General features: G+C 33.7%; 1 pseudogene; it reads right to left on the bottom strand.

Annotated features, from left to right (window-relative positions):
• Positions 1-870: 870 nt before the first annotated feature.
• On the bottom strand, positions 871-19,840 carry LOC110651888 (protein CNGC15b-like; annotated as a pseudogene).
• Positions 19,841-21,334: the final 1,494 nt, after the last annotated feature.

Raw genomic sequence — 21,334 nt, 5'->3', positions numbered from 1 at the left:
TACTAAAAATGATTCACGGCTTTTTTGTGTGACATTAATAATTAATTATGAACTTATTTTTATTATGTTCTATGTTATATCATATCACTATCTTTCTTTTCAGATGAATACATGCTTCTAAACTTAAAATATTACTGCTAGAGCAATAGAAGCACTTTTCACTTCAGTACATGAACACAAGCTCAAAGAAAGTGTTCTAGTCTTGTACTCTTCGTCTGCAGATTCATGAATTTACTATACTAATTGTTATGAACAAGCCCACTCGTGTGTTCTTTCGTTGGATCAAAAAGAAAAACGCCCATTTTATCACAAAAAAAAGTGTGCGCTCACAACGAAATAAAGCAAACTCAGCATAAGACTCCACAGGTATGTCATCTTCCTCTGTTAATAAAATTGTATAAATACATCAATAAGCTTAAAACTCTCTTAGAACCCATTATACAATATCACACATACTACCCATAGTAAATATATTAGTATGTCCCTCTCATCTTTCTCCGGATATAACTAATAGATTTACTACTTTAACTTCATAACACAAGAATGTCTTCGGCACATAGACCAAAAAGCCTCAACTATGGCAAAGAGTATGCCCTTTCTCCATCTATGAGTTGCAATGGTTAAGAGTTCATTCAATGGACAAGATTCTATTCCTCTTGCACTATATAAAGCCAAATAATATCTCTTACAAAGTATACTATTAATCTTTTCAATTCTAATATCCACACTAGTCTCACCCATATAGGAATAATATTAAGATAGAAGTCCTAAACTGTAGGAAATAATCCTTAACTAATTGAATAATATTTCTTCCACTCAAATTAAGAAAATATTTGTTCTCCAAAATTCATTAGAATTTTGAGTCGCTATGGTTTTTATACTATGGTTTTTGTTTGTGTGTACATAAATTACAAGGTGTAAAATTCTAGGCTTCACTAGTACTTGTAGACCTAGTTATTTGAGAAAGTTGTACACACAAGAATTCATTACAAAAGAAGATCTCTCATGGCCAACCTGGGAGTTCTGTCCATTAATTCACTCTTCAGAAAATCAGGCTCCTCTGGCTTCTCTACTGAATTCACAATGCCATAATCTATTCCAGTCTTGGATTGCTTATATTTTTTCCTCCAACTAGTAGTAGCCCCTATATTCTCATCATATTTAGAACAGAATGATCCTGGTGGAGGCATACCACGCTCACTGTTACTATTATTTTCTTTAATTTTTTATGCTGGCGCCATGCTGCTTGCATTGTGCATGCTGCCTATATTCTCCACTGGTGAGAATAGAACCTGAATTTGTGCCTAAACTGTTTGCTATGTAGTCTTCTAAACTGTGATGCTACAGATTTCAGGTCTTGTGCTCTTAGAGCAAATGCCTCTACTTCATTAATGGCCTTGACAGTTCTTGTGGACAATGGAAGCATAATGCCTGGACGTGGGTCCAAGGCCCAAGTCAGCAACTCTTCACCACAAAAGTCACCCGGACCAATTGTGGACAAGTTAAAGAATCTAGTTTTTGTAATATCTGCACTGTAGTAATCAAAGTGGCCTCTAATTATGAAGAGCATTTGGTTGACAGGGTCACCTTCCTTCACAAGGAACATCCCTTTCGTACACAATGCAGGCATAAGCCCCTCACATATGGCATCTAGCATATTTTCATCCATTTCATCAAACAATGGAACCTGCAATTATCATGTCAATACCATAACACATTAGTTTAACTCATGATTCATCAATCGTTTATGTCAGGACAAGAAATATGAATATAAGTTTAGACCAACCAACTTACTTGTCGAAGCAGATAAAAACGTAGGTGTCGTTTAACCTTTTTTTGGAGATCGATAGGAAGGCTTTTAATAAGTTCTTCTTCATCAACCCCTTTAGCATTTAACCACCTGTATTGATCATATTTTCGAACAGACTGCTTTAGACCTGAAGGTAGTTGGCTGTGATGCATCCATTTTTCTGTATCACTTCTCTGGATCTTCCACACTTCTAGCCTCTTAGTTGTAGACTGAAGGTATCTCTGCAATGATAAGTGGGATTGGTTTGCTATTTTTTATTATTCAATATAAAGAAAAGAAGTAAAAAAGCAATGGAAAATATTTGGGGCTTCGTTTGATAGGCTTACTCGCGCATTTCCAATGAGCAATGCAAAAAATGCAAACCCAGCTGTGGTGATGATAAAGCAAAAACAGCTTCTCCAACATAGGTGCTTGTGATGAAACTTTGCCCAAGAGTACCGCACATAAAGAAATTATAGTTGCTCAATTTTTCCAAGCATTTTTAGGCACAGAACTAGGGGGAGATCAAGAATAGATTGAATTTAATTCCCCATAAAGTATTCTTTGCAGGAAAAACCACAAACCTCATGTCCTGTAAACCCCACCACAAACAATAAAAGTAATTTTGCAAGAAAGTTGATCCTTGAAAATTATATCCCCATTATACCAAATGGAAATAGCTTCCTACTTGGATTACAATTATGTGTGATGTTGCTTGACTGGAACCAGTCAACCCTGGCAGGGTCTTCAGCATTCTGGCAATCAAAGAATTCATTTGGACAATTTGGCATCTCAATATTGCAGACGCAATGCCAGCAGTCTTCTTGTCTCTCAATAGATAGAATGTCCCAGCAAGCTCCAAAAGCCTGTTAAAATAAGCACGATAAAAATTTAACTGCTGCCTAAAAAAGGAGAAATATATATCAATCATGAGAGGAAGAATAGTTTAAGGAATGAAGTGAAATATCAAGAATAACTATTGATGTCCCAAAATATGTCCAAGAGGGGGGTGAATTGGACTTTAAAAATAATTTTCGGTTCTTGCTCAAAACCTTTGAAAATTGCAGCTAAGTTCAACTCAATTGACTAATGTGAAATATCAACAATATAATTCTATTAACAAGTTGATTCAAGTTTAAGCTATATGCAATCAGTATACTGATATAACAGACTATATTAGCATTCAGTAAATATATCAGTAATCTGGATAGATTTTTATCACAGCAACCAGAACAGAATACCAGATATACTAACTGACAGCAGATTAAACAACAAGTAGATTATACCAGATATCAGCAGATTTAGCAGTAAACTGTTTTTCTCAGATAGCAGCAAGATCAACAGCATATGATATCAATTTTCATATCAGCAAAAGCATATCAATCATAAAGCTAAATTGCATAAATGTAAAGAGCAAAGGTTAAGAAAATGAACACTGAAATTTTTATAGTGGTTCGGCTTTAACTAGCCTACATCCACTCTCTCAAAGATCCCACTTTGAGTCTTCACTCCACTATTCTTCTCTTTTAAAGGCAAGAGACAAAGCCCTTTACAAATCTTCTCACCAAAGCTTTTACAAGTAGCTTCACACTTCTACCAAGTGTTATCCCAAACACTTTTCACAACCAAGCTTCAATAGGTGCTTGAATGACCTCTCACAAATGATAATAATGTGTTTAAAACTCACTCTCACCCAATACAATAGAAACTATAAAGAAGATTTGAGTAAATAAGCCAATGATGAGCAATAAATCACTTTGAGCACTTTGAATGAAAGCTTTAAAGATTTTGAACAGTAGAGGGACTTTCATTGAGTGCGAAATGGCCAAAGGAAGGTGTATTTATAGCTTTGGAACGTTTTTTACCGTTGCAGAACTCATTTGAACGTTACAGATACGAATTTCAAGAAAATAGCCGTTATTTTGTCGTTTTCTGCGATGTTGTGCAGAGTTGAAATAGTTAGCATACTTGAGAAAATAGCAAACCAGTTAGCATACTAAAATAGTAGCAAACCAGTTAGCATACCAGGAAAACTTTTTCTGCATAACTTTCAAAACTATAAAACTTTACACCAAATCATAGTCAAACACTTTTTAGGCCAGTAATGATTAAAAGAAAATCTTTTGAGGGATTGAAAATAAGCATCATTGACTTTTACTCCTCAATTCTTTTCACAATCAATTCTAGAAAATAACTAACTTCTATACTAGATGTACCTTCAAATCTGATTTTTCAATGTAGCCTTCGAAGGTAACATTTTCTTCTTTGATCTCCTTTGATTCGTCCTGTGTTATCCTTAGAATGTCATCTTTTCTTCAGAAGCACGAATCCATCATGAAATCCTTTTGTCCTTTTTCTTTGAGATACACAACACTTAAAAACAATGTTAGTTTGATTCTAGTTGAGTTTTGGTATCATCAAAATCCATGCTCCTTTGAGCTTATGGGGTCAATAATCTCCCCCTTTTTGATGATGACAAAACTCAATTGAATCACCATGCAAATGTAAATAAGTGTGAGTATGTGTATGAATGTATATGTGTGAATAACTCCCCCTATGTATGTGCTTATATCAACAATTAATCACAAATAACTCCCCCTTAATAATTTCAATGAAATATTAATAAGTATTTTCTTAAGGAGTCAAGTGTGACTAAATATACTAACTAAATATGCACACTAATCACAAATTGTATATCATTCACAAGTGATATCAACAATATGCACACCATAAAGTTATATCAACAATATACTATTCACAAACTATATCATGCACAAGTAATCACAAACTATATCAAGTATCAAGATTACCATTCATTACTTTTCTCCCCCTTTTTGTCAGCATCAAAAGAATATGGGAGATAGCATGTCAAAATTCAGTCTAAGTGCAGTAAATAAAACAGTCAAAACAGTAACTGATATAGCAGACTTATTTAAAGTTCAGAAAAACCAAAAGTAGCAGACTAACAGACAGACTGTTAGACAAAATTCAATCAAAATTCAGTTTATCCTTTCAGCCTGGAACTTCTTCTGATTGGTTTTGGAGCAGCCATTTTCAGCTTTTTGGGCTTGACAGGTTTGTCACTCAAGGTTTGAAGAATTGCGTGACCAATTCGATTCCGGTGTCAAGGGAATAATAGGGCCATTGCTAACTCGATTCTGACAGTAGTACTGCACTCATTTGTAGACTTTTTGCCAGTTTTAGCCTTTTTGCCAAAGGGTTTACCAATTTCCTCTTTTTGTTTGCTTCTTTGGTCCTTTTGAGCTGTTTTTCCCTTTCCTTTTGTAGGAGCAGCAGGAGCAGGAGTCTCTGGTTCTGCCTCAGACTCTGAGTCACTCATATCCTTCCCACTACCTTCTTTGCTGCCTCCATTACCATTTTCATCATCAAAATCATCGTCATCTTTTTCTGCTTCAGCTTCTTCCTCTTCTTCCTTTTCTTCCTCTTTCTCTTCTTCTTCTTCTGTTTCTTTCTCTTCCTCTTCTTCTGTTTCTTCTTCTTCCTCCTCTTTTTCTTTCTCTTTCTCGGCTTGAGGAACAGAACCAGTAGCAGCTTTACTGGTTTCTCCAGCCTCAGTGGTTGAAATACCCAAATGAACTTTGATTTTAAACAATTCTTCCACAATCTTGTACATTAACATCAAAGTCCCATCAACTTTAGAATCAAGAGCATTCATAAGAACAGTTTGAAAACTTCTAAATTTCTGTAGCTCTCCAAGTTCCATTTCAACAAATTCTCTCAAGTTGTTTACTTCCTCCAAAATACCTTCAACATTAATAGTGCCACTTGCACTATCTTTGGAACTAGCACCTTGTTTAAACCTAAGCTTTCTACCATCATCATCTTTTTGCAAACTTGTGATTGGGATCATATTGGTCCTAAGTTTTTCGGTTTCCAAAGGTATCCCAAAGTCTCTAAACAGACCATTAAGAAGATGGGCATAAGGTAGCTTGTAAGGTGGTTTCCACTTCATGATTTGCTTCAGCATAAAATAGGCAAGATTAAATTCAATTTGGTTCACTATGTGCCAAATTATGCAGAGATCAAGGGTACTCAAATAGTTTGGACTACCAGTTCTAGGATTCAATACATAAATGATAAAACTATGAAGAATTTTGATGTGTTGATGAGCATGGGTAATGTGTAACATCCTCCTGGTAGCAATTCCGTACATTCTACTGTTCCAGTGACCAGTGTCGGTCCGGACAACTAGAACGTCCAGAAAAATATTTAAACTAAAGTGAAGAACCATAATTAACTCAAATACTAATAAGAAAAATTTAGTAAAAATTTTAGAAATGAAATACAACTAAGTCAAATGAGCCGGTGCCCAAGCGATGGGTAACCCAGAGGGAAGTTGCGGTTCTCGCAACGAGGAGCCCTAGACCCAGGGGAAAAATTATAAAATAATTTTTGGGACTCCAGAGAAGGGTCATTGAGGTTCCTATGGCATTAGAATGCCAAGAAAATATTTAGAAAAATTTTTCAATCGGTACAGACAATTTTGACCCGTTAAGCCAAACGGAGGGCATTTTGGTCATTTCGCCTTCAGAGACAATTTTTGACCGACTTGTCCAGTTAAGTAAATAATTATTATGATCTAAAATATGAATAAATATTACTAAAAATTAAAGTGAAAATGAGTAGAGAAAAGAAGAAAAGAAAATGAAAGAAAAACCTAAATATGACATCACATGATGTCATTTGGAAGGCTTCCACAATCACAACCCAACAAGCCAAATTAAAAGAGATAAAAACTAATTAAAAAGAGACAAAATGAAAGACCAAATCTGAACTCCCATCTTCATCCTTGGGCAGCCAAAACGTAGAGAAAGAGAGGAGAGGGTTTCCACCATAGTTCAAGCTTCCAAGCTTGGAAACCTTGCTTATCTTGCACCAAAAACCCTAGATCCCTTCAATAAAAATTACCCCCACACCTTGTAGGAGTGTTTGGCAGCCAAGAAAAGCCAAGAAAGTGAAGGAATTGCTTGGGAAAATTCTGCTAAAAAAAAAAAGGGTTAGTGCTAACTCTTACATTTTTCTTTTTATTCCATGTTAGGAAGTTCAAGTGAATAAGAAATTGTTAAGAAATTGAATAAAACACTTATGTAGGAGTATGTATGAATGGTGGCAGCCAAGAGAGGGTTAGGGTATTGATGGTTTAATTGCAATTAAGTTGGTATATTAATGTCAATTAATGCATATATATGAATTGGAGTTTAATGGAGTTGAATTTTTTGAGTTTGTATGAGAATGAGATTTGATCAATTAGGGTTAGTATGAAAATTGGAGATATTGTGTTTAAATGATTAATGGACATTCTAGTGGTCAATTAGTGACCATTTAAGGCAAGTTAATCATAATTTGAAGTGAGTTAATGCATGGCAAAACTGAAATGGAAGGCTGCCCAATGAGTGCAGCAGGGTGACTGAAATTTCAGTCCACTTGGACTGCCATATCTTTGGCTGTGTTGGTCCAATTGGTGTTTGGCCAATTGGACATGAAACTAGGCTTATAATGGCACATTTTTGCTGAAGAAACCATGCCCAAAAGACCAAAGCAAGAGGACCAAAAGTTGGCCCCAATCCGGACACCCTGCAACAGCACCTGCAGAAATGACCAAATGAACAGTAACTGTTCATTTGGCCATAACTCACTGTAGATATGGTCAATTGACCTGTAATTTTTGCAGCAACAAGTTAAGACATAGACAAACAATTTTTATGAAGAAACCTACCCCAAATTATGACCAGAACCAAATCAAATCATTGAGCAAAGTGAAGTTTACTGTACTGAGATTTCCAGAATTTTCATTTGAGCAGTAATGTTTGGATGGCTATAACTCTCTCTAGAAAACTCGGATTTAGGCGATTCTTGAACCGATGGAAACCTAAGGCATAGTAGAACATTTCATATGAAGAAAGTTAGACCAAATTATGAACTTAACTTGGTCAAATTACTGACCAAAGTTGGACCAAAATTTGCCAAAACCCAAAATTTCAGCAGGAACAGTACACGTGAACAGTAAACTTATTTTGGCCATAACTTGAGCTACAAAACTCCAAGTGGAGTGATTCAAAAAAAGAAATTCAACTAGACAAAATAAGGAACATTTTCTATGAAGGAAGTTTTGTCAAATTCCAACAGTAAATCGACCAATGAAACAGTGCAACTTCGGAGCACCAAAACCGAAAATTGGCAATTTTGCCAAAATGACCTAAGCTTTGAGAAAGTGACCAAAACCAACAAGTTTTAAATGAAAAATGTAGTATGTTTGAAGTGCCAAAGTCAATGTACATATTTTCTATGCAAAAGTCAACATTTTAGTTGACTAATGAAGTGAATAGTGACATGAAAACTTGAAATAAGCTTGGAAATGGATTTGGTAATTGATTCAACAAGTTTTAAATGCAAAATGTGGTACATCGAGAGTGTTAAAACCAATGTACCTATTGTCTATGCAAAAGTCAACATTTTTGTTGACCAATGAGGTGAATAGTGACACCAAAACTTGAAATTCAAAATTTGAAATTAGAAATGCATCTAGGGGACTTTAAATTGCAATTGGCAATTAATACTAGTAAATGTAAAACTCAAAATGTGGGATCTTGGTGTAATTAGAATTAATATATCCACTAAGTATGAAAAAGTCAACATTTTGGTTGACTAGTAAGCTGAATAGTAATCAAAATGATTAGTAAATTAAGATGAAAACCTAGAACCAATTCTAAGCTTAAATGCTTAGAATTGTATGACAAATGTAGACTATGCATCCTAGTCAAAATTGTTAAAAAAGAATTAAGGCCATAAATTTGAAATCCATGAAATGTTTATGGATTACTTGAAACATGAAAAATAAGTCACCTAATTGATGTGAATAGATAGTTAGGGCTTATATGCCCATCACAAATGGAATTCATAAAATATTAGTAACCTAACTTGAAATATAAAATTTGTAATTACATAAGTAGATTCTTGAATGTATAAATGAGAAAGGAAAAATGTTTTGAATACAATGGTACATGTGAACCATTGTTTAGAATTGTGATCAATATGAATAACATAATGAATGGATAAATAAACCATATTAATGTATGAATGAGACATTAGTTCTCATTATTGTAAAGAGGAGAAGTATTTTGAGTACAATGGTATAAAAGAATAATTGATGTGAATTGTGATCATATAAATGATCAAATGAATGTATGAATTATGATTGAAATTTATCATGAAATAATGAAGTCATAAAGCACAATATATTAACATTTTAAAATATCAAATGCCCTAGTATACCTAACAAGATTGGTTTGGATAGTTTGGCATGCCAATAGGGTATTGTTTTAGAAAGGCTTTATGCCTGTATTCATGGCTTTATGCCCATATTCATGGCTTTTATGCCCGATTTCATGGCTTTTATGCCCGATTATGTGATATCATGGCTTTTTAGCCATACTGACTGCATACATGGTAGACGTTCTGCGTCCCATGGTATGACGGCCCGAGGCACCGCGGTGTCCAGTGCCAACGACCCGTTATCGATCCGATCGTCTAGTATAGGTTACTTGGGCAGTCAATTAAAGTATTATTCAATTCAGGCAGCTAAGTTAAGTTAAGTATAATGAAAATCCAGTACAATTAAATTAAGTATTGAATGAATAAGCAAAAGAGATTAGAAAAAGAAACATAACAAAAATATAAATTGCAGGACCGTACAGACTTGAAATACAATACAGATAGAATAAATTATATACCTGCTAGTATTACTGAAAAGTTATAAACTAAGCACTTCCAAAGAGGAACAAACTAGTATATAAGATCGTTGATACTAGAAATACCATACCAAATTAAATTGATTCTTGAGTATCTGAATTATCATTTATTTCTTTCTTTACTTGTATATATTATTTCTGGTTATATTATTGCACCACTAAGCAGAAATGCTTAGTGCGATGGAATTGCTTCCTCGCGCAGGTACTGAAGGTAAAACCAGTAGATTATCGACTAAGATTTTTGGAGTCCAGATCTGCAGAAGTGTCAGAAGAGTTCAAGATTGTCACCTCCTCAGCAATGCATGTAGATAGGGCTCATTTTATACATGTTATGTATATTGTTCATTCCTAGCACATTGTAAATTATTTGTATATCTTGTACAAAATAAACTCATGTAATTAACCTATGAATTATGGAGCTATTCAAAGTAAGTATTTTAGTATGTGAATTGAATTTGAGTTATAATGAGATTATACTTGTGAATATTGAGATATTGAAAATCTAATGAGATTTCTGAGAAATCTGGATACTGTATTGAGATAAATTATGTTTGAAAATTTTTGAGACTATTAAGTTTGAGAAATTGAGTATATATTGAAATTGTCTTTGGCAGGTTCAGAAGAACTGTTAGTCCAAATTACAGCCGACACTTTATCGGATTATCGTTAAAATTTTTGAAATTTCCAATTTAGTTAGATTTTGATAAAAGTAAAAATAGCCTAAATCTTCAATAAAGTTTTTGAATAAATAAATCAAGAACTGTAATGAAATCAGATAAAATAGAGTGCTCCGGCACACTGAGTGGCATAACTTGCTCGGCTACACTGTAGCCAGGTAAGGGGTGTCACATAATGCTAGTTTTATCCTTCACTTCCCCTTTAAACACCTCACCCTCAAAATCTCTTTTGTTAAATCCACCAACAGCAAAAACATTTTTGTGAGAACAAATTTTATTCCCACTGTTTGGGATTCCTAGGGCTTTGGCTAATCTAGCAACAGTTACTTCATAGATTTTCCCTTTCATTTTCACCTTAAAAGACTCATCTTTGTCAGAATCATCAACCCTCAAATTTTTATAGAATTCTTGAACTAAATCCACATACACTCCTTCAGTGTCAGAACACAATTTATCCCATTTTTGATACTCAAACAAGGATTGCAAAGGAACAGAAACTTCAATAAAAGTAGGCTAGTGAATATACCTTGGCTCATGAATAGCCCTATCCATATGTACAAATGGAGCTTTTGAAGTCTTTTTCTTTTTGGTTCCCTTTTCTTGAACTGGCTCACTGGTTCTTTTCTTGGGTGTTTCTTTTGGTTTGCCAATTACCAGAGGAGCATCTTTTTGTGGAGGAGGTGACGCAGGAACACTTGCGTTAGTTGAGTCCGATGATGAATATGTGGGGATTTTGGCTTTCCCTTTTCCTTTGTCTCGCGCCATAACCAATCTCAGAAGCAAAATAGGCTGTAAGGACAGTGAAGACTGAGATTATAAATTCAGCGATGTGAGCAGCCAATATATATTTATATATATAATCAATCAAAGCATATCATCATTCATTTAGCACAACAGAGCGCAATGGCAAAAAAAAAAAATTAGAACAGACAGCAAGAGATATTTGGGTTCTTACGAATCCATGGCAATCAATTTAGTATTATATACCACATTTTACGAAATGTTAATGCCCAAAAAAAATTAACAACTGAGCACTAAAACAGAACAAACAAGCGAGAGCAAATCAAACAGAAAAAAAATTATCAGCACATTGCGAAAGCAAATAAAACAGGCATAGATAAAATGTAAAACACGATTCCATTAAAGGTTTAGATTTTATACCTGAAATATACTGAAACAGAGAGTGCGAATCGACTTAGGCAAAAAAAAATATCCAACAGCAAATGATTTCTTTCGGCAGATTTAGACATTTAGTGAAATAACGGAAACAAAAAATTTTGGGGATTTTCTTTCTGCAAACAATCGATTTAATCGATTCACTATCAACAGGTTTTGGAAATATTTAAAAATGATGAAGGGAGACAATGTCTTGAAAGGGTGCGACCGAAATGGGTTTGCAGGTGGAGAGAGAAATGCAGTCGTTCGGGTTCTGAGATACGAAACGACGGAAAGAGGAGTTTTGAATTTTAAAACTGAAAAGACACAACTGTAGGTTTTTGCAGAGAATAGGTAGCGTGTAGCAGAGGAGAGACGGCGAGAAGATTGATGGTTCAGAAAAAAAAAATTGAATCCCGCGCAAATTAAAGTGTTAAAAGTCCATTTTGCCCTTAAATACATAAAGATGCAATACTCTAAGTAGAGGGGTATTTAAGTAATATGGGCTTTAAACATGCAGAATAGGCGCTCGAAAAAAAATAATTTTAGAGTTTTAGTGCAATCAGACCTGACTTCCAGTTTGCCAACAAAAAAGTAGGAGCAGTGGTAAAGCATTTAGCAAACAAGAAAATTAGCAACCGGATTAGTATGCCACTGAGATCAAATTCTGCAGAATACTGTTCACATCTGATAAAATCCAGAATTTTTCAAATTGCACCAAAAATATCAGAATGCATCTTTAACACTACAAACCAACATATATCACTTCATTTTCATATGGAAACATAAGAATGCATCAAAACTTAATCAAAAGCATCAATCATACCAAGTTCTCTTCTTATTTTGCAGAAAATTTCCTCATTAAGTGGCTTTGTGAAAATGTCAGCAAGCTGTTTTTCAGAAGGGAAAAATTCGATTTGAATATCACCATTTTGAACATGATCCCTAATAAAATGATGTCTAATTTCAATATGCTTGCTTCTAGAGTGTTGAACAGGATTTTTTGATAGGTTTATAGCACTAGTATTGTCACATCTTATGGGAATGTGATCAAATTTAATTTCAAAGTCTTCAAGCTGTTGTTTCATCCACAAAATCTGTGCAACACAACTTCCACCTGCAATATATTCAGCTTCTGCAGTAGAAAGTGCAACAGAAGTTTGCTTTTTACTGTGCCATGAAACTAATGCATGACCTAGAAATTGACAAGTTCCAAAAGTGCTTTTTCTGTCCAATCTACTACCAGCAAAATCTGAATCACTATAACCAATAAGATCAAATGATTCACATTTTGGATACCATAAGCCAATGTTGTGAGTGCCAATGAGGTACTTAAAAATTCTTTTAACAGCTATAAGATGAGATTCTTTTGGACATGATTGAAATCTTGCACATAAACATACACTGAAATGAATATCTGGTCTAGATGCTGCCAAGTAGAGTAAAGAACCAATCATACCTCTATAAAGTTTGTTATCTACCTCTTTACCTTTTTCATCTTTCTCCAATTTAATTGTTGAGCTCATGGGAGTTCCAATACTCTTCATATCCTCCATTTTGAACTTCTTTAGCATATCCTTTATAGACTTGGACTGATTTATAAAAATTCCATCTTTCATTTGTTTAATTTGCAATCCAAGGAAGAAAGTAAGTTCACCCATCATACTCATTTCAAATTCACTTTTCATCATGTTGGAAAATTTCTTACAAAGAGAATGGTTAGTGGCACCAAAAATAATATCATCTACATAAATTTGCACAATAAGCATGTCTTTTCCAATTTTCTTAATGAAAAGAGTAGTATCCACTTTTCCTCTTTTAAAATCATTTTGAAGCAAAAATTTACTAAGTCTCTCATACCATGCTCTAGGAGCTTGCTTTAAACCATAGAGAGCTTTAGTAAGCTTGTAAACATGATTTGGAAAGTGAGGGTCTTCAAAACTAGGAGGTTGAGCTACATAAACTTCTTCATCAATATATCCATTTAAAAATGCACTTTTAACATCCATTTGATAAAGCATGAAATTCTTAAAACATGCAAATGCACACAACATTCTAATAGCTTCAATTCTAGCAACCGGAGCAAAGGTTTCATCAAAATCAATACCTTCCTCTTGGTTGTATCCTTGAGCTACTAGTCTAGCTTTATTTCTAATTACATGTCCTTTTTCATCCATCTTATTCATAAATACCCATTTAGTTCCAATAACAGAATGCTTTTTAGGTTTAGGAACAAGTTTCCAAACTTTGTTTCTTTCAAACTGATTTAATTCCTCTTGCATAGCAAAAAGCTAATTTTCATCATTTTGAGCATCATCATATGTTTTAGGTTCAAATTGAGAAACAAAAGCAACATTACCAAAATATCTTCTAAGTTGAGCTCTTGTCATCATTCTTTGTGATGGACTATCAAGAATGTCATCTTTGGAATGATTTCTATGGTACCTCCATTCTTGTGGAATATCTTGATGTTGAGGTTCCTCAATTTGTAGTTCTTCCACATTTGGTTGGGAGTCATCTTGAATTTCAATATTTGTGGAGCAAGGGAGTTCTTCTTCTTTGTCATTTTGATCATCCTCCACTTGTTCTTTTGATTCAAGCTCATCATTATTCGAATTCTTTGAATTTAGAATCTGCTCAATTTCATCATCACAAGAATCTTTCCTTTGCAAAGAAGTGTTAGCATCATCAAAAAGTATATGCATTGATTCTTCCATGGTCAATGTTTTTCTATTGAAGATCCTATATGCTTTGCTATTTGTTGAATAGCCTAGAAATATTCCTTCACAGGATTTAGCATCAAATTTCTTGAGATTGCTGTCTTTGTTATTCAAAATGTAACATTTGCAACCAAAGACATGAAAAATATGCAATATTGGGTTTTCTTCCTTTCCATAGTTCATAAGGAGTTTTCTTTAAAATAGCTCTAATGGAAACTCTGTTCAAAATGTAGCATCTTTGTATTCTGATACGCTTGAAATATTTTGGTAAACTGTTTTCATTCAGCATTGTTCTTGCCATTTCTTGCAAAGATCTATTTTTCCTTTCAACAACTCCATTTTGTTGTGGAGTTCTAGGAGCTGAAAATGTATGATAAATACCATTTTGAGAGCAGAAATTTTTAAACAAATTATTTTCAAATTCTTTTCCATGATCACTCCTCAAAGATGTAATGCAATATCCTTTTTCATTTTGAGTTCTTTTGCAAAAAGCTTCAAATATATCAAAGGTTTCATCTTTATGAGCAAGAAAGAAAGTCCATGTGAATCTTGAAAAATCATCAACAATTACAAATGCATAAGCCTTGCCTCCTAGACTTCTAGGTGTGATTGGACCAAAAAGATCAAGATGTAATAATTCCAATGGTCTAGACGTAGTTGCAATATTTTTTTATTTAAAAGATGATTTTGTATGCTTACCAAGTGCACAAGCTTTGCATTGAAATTCTTTTTCAAATCTTAACTTTGGAAGTCCTCTAACAATGTTCTTTCTAGAGAGTTTAGCAAGTGTACTCATGCTAGCATGTCCTAATTTTCTATGCCATAACCATGCACTATCATCTGAAGTCATAAAACATGTTTCACAATTTTCTTCAAGACTTGTTAAATCAAGTAAGTAAATATTATCTATTCTAGCACCAGCAAACATAACATTATTTCCATGAATTTCACAATGTGTTGAAGTAAAAATCACTTTAAAACCATTATCACATAATTGACTAACACTTAAAAGATTATACTTTAATCCTTGAACTAATGCAACATTCTCAATGCAAGGATTTTTACCAATAGTTCCACATCCAACAATTTTAGCTTTGCTTTTATCACCAAATTTCACATAACCTTCTTCTTTCAAGGTAAGAGAGGAAAACTTACCTTTATTTCCTGTCATGTGCCTAGAGCAGCCACTATCAATGTACCAATGTTCTGTTTCCAGCATACTCCTTAGGCAGACCTGAAATCAGTTAACTGTTCTTAGGTACCCAAGCAACTTTGGGTCCTTGAATGTTAGTAATATTAGGTAGGGTTCCTTTAGGCACCCATACTTTCTTTGCCTTAAAGGTTCCTTTCTTAATAGGACAAGTATTAATCATATGACCTCTTTGATTACAATAAAAGCATATAATACTCGGTTGAGAAAAGGATGTAGCTTTAACAAAAAATTGTTTGTATTTCTCATACTTCATAAATCCATCATATCCAATCCCAGATTTTTCATTTGTGAATCTTTGATTCCCAAGAAGTATATCAAGTGTTTCTTTTCCTTTTGTAAATTTAGATAAATCTCTTGTCAAAGATTCAACTTTTTCCTCAAGAATTATGTTTTTCTCAAGAAGTTGTTCACACACTTCTTTTGATCTTTGAAGCTCATTATTAACTTCCTTAAATAATTTCATTTGAGATTTATAAAATTCATTTTCCTTTGAAACCATACTTAATGAAATATTTTCTGATCTTAAAGCACAATTTTCATGAACTAAAATTTTGCATTTCTTTTTAAAAGTTCTATACTTATCATATGTCTTCACAAATGCAAGTTCTAATTCATCAACATCAGAAAGTTCAAGATTTACCTCATTTTCACTATCTTCGATGTGTGAGCTTTCACCTTTTTCTTCAATTGCCATCATACAAGTGTTTACAGCCTCTTTGTCACTTGTTTCATCATTTGATGAAGAATCACTATCACTCCATGTTGCCGCCATTGCCTTTTTGCTTTTGTCCTTTCTAAACTTATTTTTCTTCTTCAAAGTAGGACATTTTGGCTTAATGTGGCCTGGTTTGTTACACTCATAACAAACTATTTCACTTGAATGATTTGGAGTCTTTGGAGCATATTTCTTTGTGAACTTCTTGTATTTGCTTCCACCTTTTCTAAATGCTCTTTTGAATCTTTTGACTATCATAGCCATATCTTCATCATCATCACTTAAAGCACTTGAATCATCACTTGAACCAGCTTTAAGAGTAACATTTTTCTTTTTCTCATCTACTTTTTCGGATATGAAAGCTATCCCTTTCTTTTTCTTTTGATCACCTTCATTCTCATCTTTCTTATAAATCATCTCATGTGCAATGAGAGAACCAATCAGCTCATCATAGGTGTATTTTCTGAAATCCTTGGTGTCTTGAATAACAGTAGTCTTTGCTTCCCACGTCTTTGGAAGAGACCTCAGAATTTTCTTTACAAGTTCTTGTTCTTCAAATCTCTTTCCAAGAGCTTTAAGTAGATTTACAAGATCTGTAAATCTGGTACTCATCTCAAAGAATAGTTTCACTGTGTTTCATCTCAAATAATTCATAATCATGGATGAGGAGGTTTGCCTTTGACTCTTTTACCACATCAGTTCCTTCATATGTGACTTCTAGTTTGTCCCATATCTCTTTTGCAGTTTGACATCCTGAAACATGATTATACTCATTAATATCAAGAGCACAATGAAGAATGTTAATAGCCTTGGCATTTGTAGAAATTTTCTTCCAATCATTATCATCAAATTCAACTTCAGCTTTAGGAATTTGTACAGTTCCTTCACTGGTTTTATAAGGAATATAAGGACCATCTTTAACTATTCTCCAAGCATCAATGTCAACAGATTGTATAAAGTTTCTCATTCTAGTTTTCCAAAAGGAGTAATTTGTGCCATTAAAAAGTGGTGGTCTAGTGATGGAATAACCTTCAGCTAAGGGGGCAGGTATACCAGCAGAATTTCTAGATGAACTAGCCATGTGTGTGGATCACTCTAAGGGGTTTAATCCTCAAGCAAGAGAGACAAGCTCTGATACCAAATTGATGTCCCAAAATATGTCCAAGAGGGGGGTGAATTGGACTTTAAAAACAATTTTCGGTTCTTGCTCAAAACCTTTGAAAATTGCAGCTAAGTTCAACTCAATTGACTAATGTGAAATATCAACAATATAACTCTATTAACAAGTTGATTCAAGTTTAAGCTATATGCAATCAGTAAACTGATATAACAGACTATATTAGCATTCAGTAAATATATCAGTAATCTGGATAGATTTTTATCACAGCAACCAGAATAGAATACCAGATATACTAACTGACAGCAGATTAAACAACAAGTAGATTATACCAGATATCAGTAGATTTAGCAGTAAACTGTTTTTCTCAGATAGCAGCAAGATCAACAGCATATGATATCAATTTTCATATCAGCAAAAGCATATCAATCATAAAGCTAAATTGCATAAATGTAAAGAGCAAAGGTTAAGAAAATGAACACTGGAATTTTTATAGTGGTTCGGCTTTAACTAGCCTACATCCACTCTCTCAAAGATCCCACTTTGAGTCTTCACTCCACTATTCTTCTCTTTTAAAGGCAAGAGACAAAGCCCTTTACAAATCTTCTCACCAAAGCTTTTACAAGTAGCTTCACACTTCTACCAAGTGTTATCCCAAACACTTTTCACAACCAAGCTTCAATAGGTGCTTGAATGACCTCTCACAAATGATAATAATGTGTTTAAAACTCACTCTCACCCAATACAACAGAAACTATAAAGAAGAGTTGAGTAAATAAGCCAATGATGAGCAATAAATCACTTTGAGCACTTTGAATGAAAGCTTTAAAGATTTTGAACAGTAGAGGGACTTTCATTGAGTGCAAAATGGCCAAAGGAAGGTGTATTTATAGCTTTGGAACGTTTTTTACCGTTGCAGAACTCATTTGAACGTTACAAATACGAATTTCAAGAAAATAGCCGTTATTTTATCGTTTTCTGCGATGTTGTGCAGAGTTGAAACAGTTAGCATACTTGAGAAAATAGCAAACCAGTTAGCATACTAAAATAGTAGCAAACCAGTTAGCATACCAGGAAAACTTTTTCTGCATAACTTTCAAAACTATAAAACTTTACACCAAATCATAGTCAAACACTTTTTAGGCCAGTAATGATTAAAAGAAAATCTTTTGAGGGATTAAAAATAAGCATCATTGACTTTTACTCCTCAATTCTTTTCACAACCAATTCTAGAAAATAACTAACTTCTATACTAGATGTACCTTCAAATCTGATTTTTCAATGTAGCCTTGGAAGGTAACATTTTCTTCTTTGATCTCCTTTGATTCGTCCTGTGTTATCCTTAGAATGTCATCTTTTCTTTAGAAGCACGAATCCATCATGAAATCCTTTTGTCATTTTTCTTTGAGATACACAACACTTAAAAACAATGTTAGTTAGATTCTAGTTGAGTTTTGGTATCATCAAAATCTATGCTCCTTTGAGCTTATGGGGTCAACAACTATATATCATCAAGGTTAGACAGTTTTAATTTGTACTGATATTGCCTGCCAACATGAAAAGCAAGTAATTATAAGCAGCTGCTCTTAGTGCTGTTTTTGTAACAACACCATTTTCCTCTACTAATTGCGATGAAAGTACAAGATAAAGCCTTGGGAGGAACTGAATGAAGCTGATGAAACAAAGGGCATTCTTTGAATGAAACACTCCCCAGCCATCAATATTAGGGATAACTTCCCAAACTAACACCTGGAACGTAGACATTGTCAATTCTTTCAAATTTATTTTGATGCATCAGAAACTTTTAAAGGGAAATAGAGTTGATAAATCAATGTTCAACTACCAATCACCATGATTGTGCCGTTGAAAGGATTTAAAAGAAAAAAAAAATGTGATCATCACATGCTTGGGGAACAGGCAATGCAGTGATAAGGTCCATCCAAAAGCCCTTATGAAGGAATCTTGAAGCAATCTTTGAAGAGTCGATAACAAGCTCTCCTCTCCCAAGCACTTGAGAAGAAGGTGCAACATAAGCTGTATGGAATCTTGCAAATATTTGAATCAAATAAAAGACATCAAGAAATGATCTTATGACAGTAAGGCAGTTCTGTCTATGCAAAGATCTTCCCTCATTATTTGCAAGTAAAGGAAAAGAGGGTCAACAAAAAGGGAAACTAAGCATGCAGTTAAGAAAGTCTTATTCCATTGGTGAAGGGTTTGTCCATTAGGGTCCAGTATTTTGTTCTTTGTCCTCTCATAGTCCTTTGAGAATACTCTGCTCAGTACTTTCGCTTTCAAAGATTTTCCCTTGTTTTTTTTAGCTGCCTTGTTGGAACTTGTTTCCTGTATTTTGTTAGTCCCATCAACATTGTGTCTATGATTTCTTGTACCATTTCCACTGATTTCAAAAAGGCCTGATACTTCAGGATCAGCTTCAATTCTAAACCAAGAAGAGAGAGAGAGAGAGAGAAAAGACACAGGAACTAATGAACATAGACATTATAGTTATACCAAGTAGTATAGATGGCTGGTTAGTGCAGTGATATCTGTATGCAAGTAAAATATGAATAACTGGTACAGATTACAAAGTGCAAACCTAGCAAATCTTGAACTACCAAAACGACCCATCGGATTCTCCTTATAGGATTTATTTGACTTACAAAGATTAAACAAGCAAAGTTCCATTTATAGAAACTGTTTGTTAATATTAGGCCTTGATCATTGGGCAAGGGCCAGAATTAAGCTTATGTTCAAAAAAAGTAAAAATAAATAAATAAATAAATTGATGATCCAAGATTAGTTGAACAAATGAGGTATGTATATGCATATTTACCTGTTGTTGCTCATAACACAGTGCAGGTTTGCAAAATGGGAGTATTGAACTCCTAAAATAAATGTTGTCTAATCAAATATTTTTTTTGAAGTGCATTGCAAACTAAACCAACTAATTAATTGAGGCCTGGCTATGTCAATGGTTGAAGTAGGTACTTGGTTTGTTTGTTATTGATGTAAGCACATCATATTTACTGCAGAGAAAGTGAGATGCTGGATATAACATAAAAGGATGTACATAATGAGGCTGTCAGATCTTCTTTTGAATTTGGTTTTTGGCAGTGGTGTGGACTGTGGAGTGTGTCCTTATTGAAAAAGAGAATGCGGAATCTACTGGCACAGAGAATAATTGTCAATGAGCTAAAGATAACTTTTCATTCCTGATGCATACATTACTTTTATATTTTGAAACTGCTTGGATGTGGAAGAAGATTTTTTTTTTTTTTTTGTAATAACTAGCTTCAACTAAAAATTGAACTCGAAACTTCACAATCCTATCTGATGTGTATTCCGCAAGTATACAGGTTGTTCAAGTAGTGAAGAAAAAATATCATCCCACATTGATTTGCTGTTTGAGTATCAAACTATAAAAGTCACGATTATTTGGACTATATATCATGTGTGCCAAAAAGTAGGGTAAGAGATGCAATAATTTAAATTGAAAAAATAAAGAAATTATAATAAAATAAGTAATTAAATTTCTAAGTACCGTACTAATTTACTAGAATTTTAACAAGTAACTAAAGATTTAATTAATTAATAGCAAAATTGATTCCAGGGTTGAGGTTCATGAAGTAAATTTCATTAGGATTTGGATAGGTAACACCAAGATTAAGGGAAATATAAGTTTAAAGGAAGTTGATTCTCATGCGATATTTAATTACCCAAAACCCTTTAAGCACTTCAATCAACTTGAAATTCCTCTTAACCTACTAGTTTATTTCTAACACTATGTGATTAAGTTTATTATCTTGATTATCTATCATAGATTTTCACCTCTCGGTCCTTCAATCTAAGAGTAAGAACAAAATCCAAAGGGTACTTACAATGGGTATGTAAATGAGCACATAAGATAAGAATTAAAACTTATATATACTAAAATCTGGTTAAAACCAGTCCAAATCCATAAATAAAACTTAAATCATTATACCCAACTTTGAAATCATAAGTATGTACTCACTTATGCTTGTATTTACAAGCCAAAAATATGAAATAGAGTAAGAAAATATGAAAATAATACTAAAAATAAAAGAACCCAGAAGAAGAGAATCTTAATATCTGAAAATGGAAGCTGGAAACGTCATTCTGCAGGTGTTTTTCCTTCAAAAATGGCGTGGTTCCTTCTTT

The sequence above is a fragment of the Hevea brasiliensis genome, chromosome 1 (assembly GCF_030052815.1).
Source record: "Hevea brasiliensis isolate MT/VB/25A 57/8 chromosome 1, ASM3005281v1, whole genome shotgun sequence".
Taxonomy (NCBI): Eukaryota; Viridiplantae; Streptophyta; class Magnoliopsida; order Malpighiales; family Euphorbiaceae; genus Hevea; species Hevea brasiliensis.
This window is presented reverse-complemented; position numbering and strand designations above follow the sequence as displayed.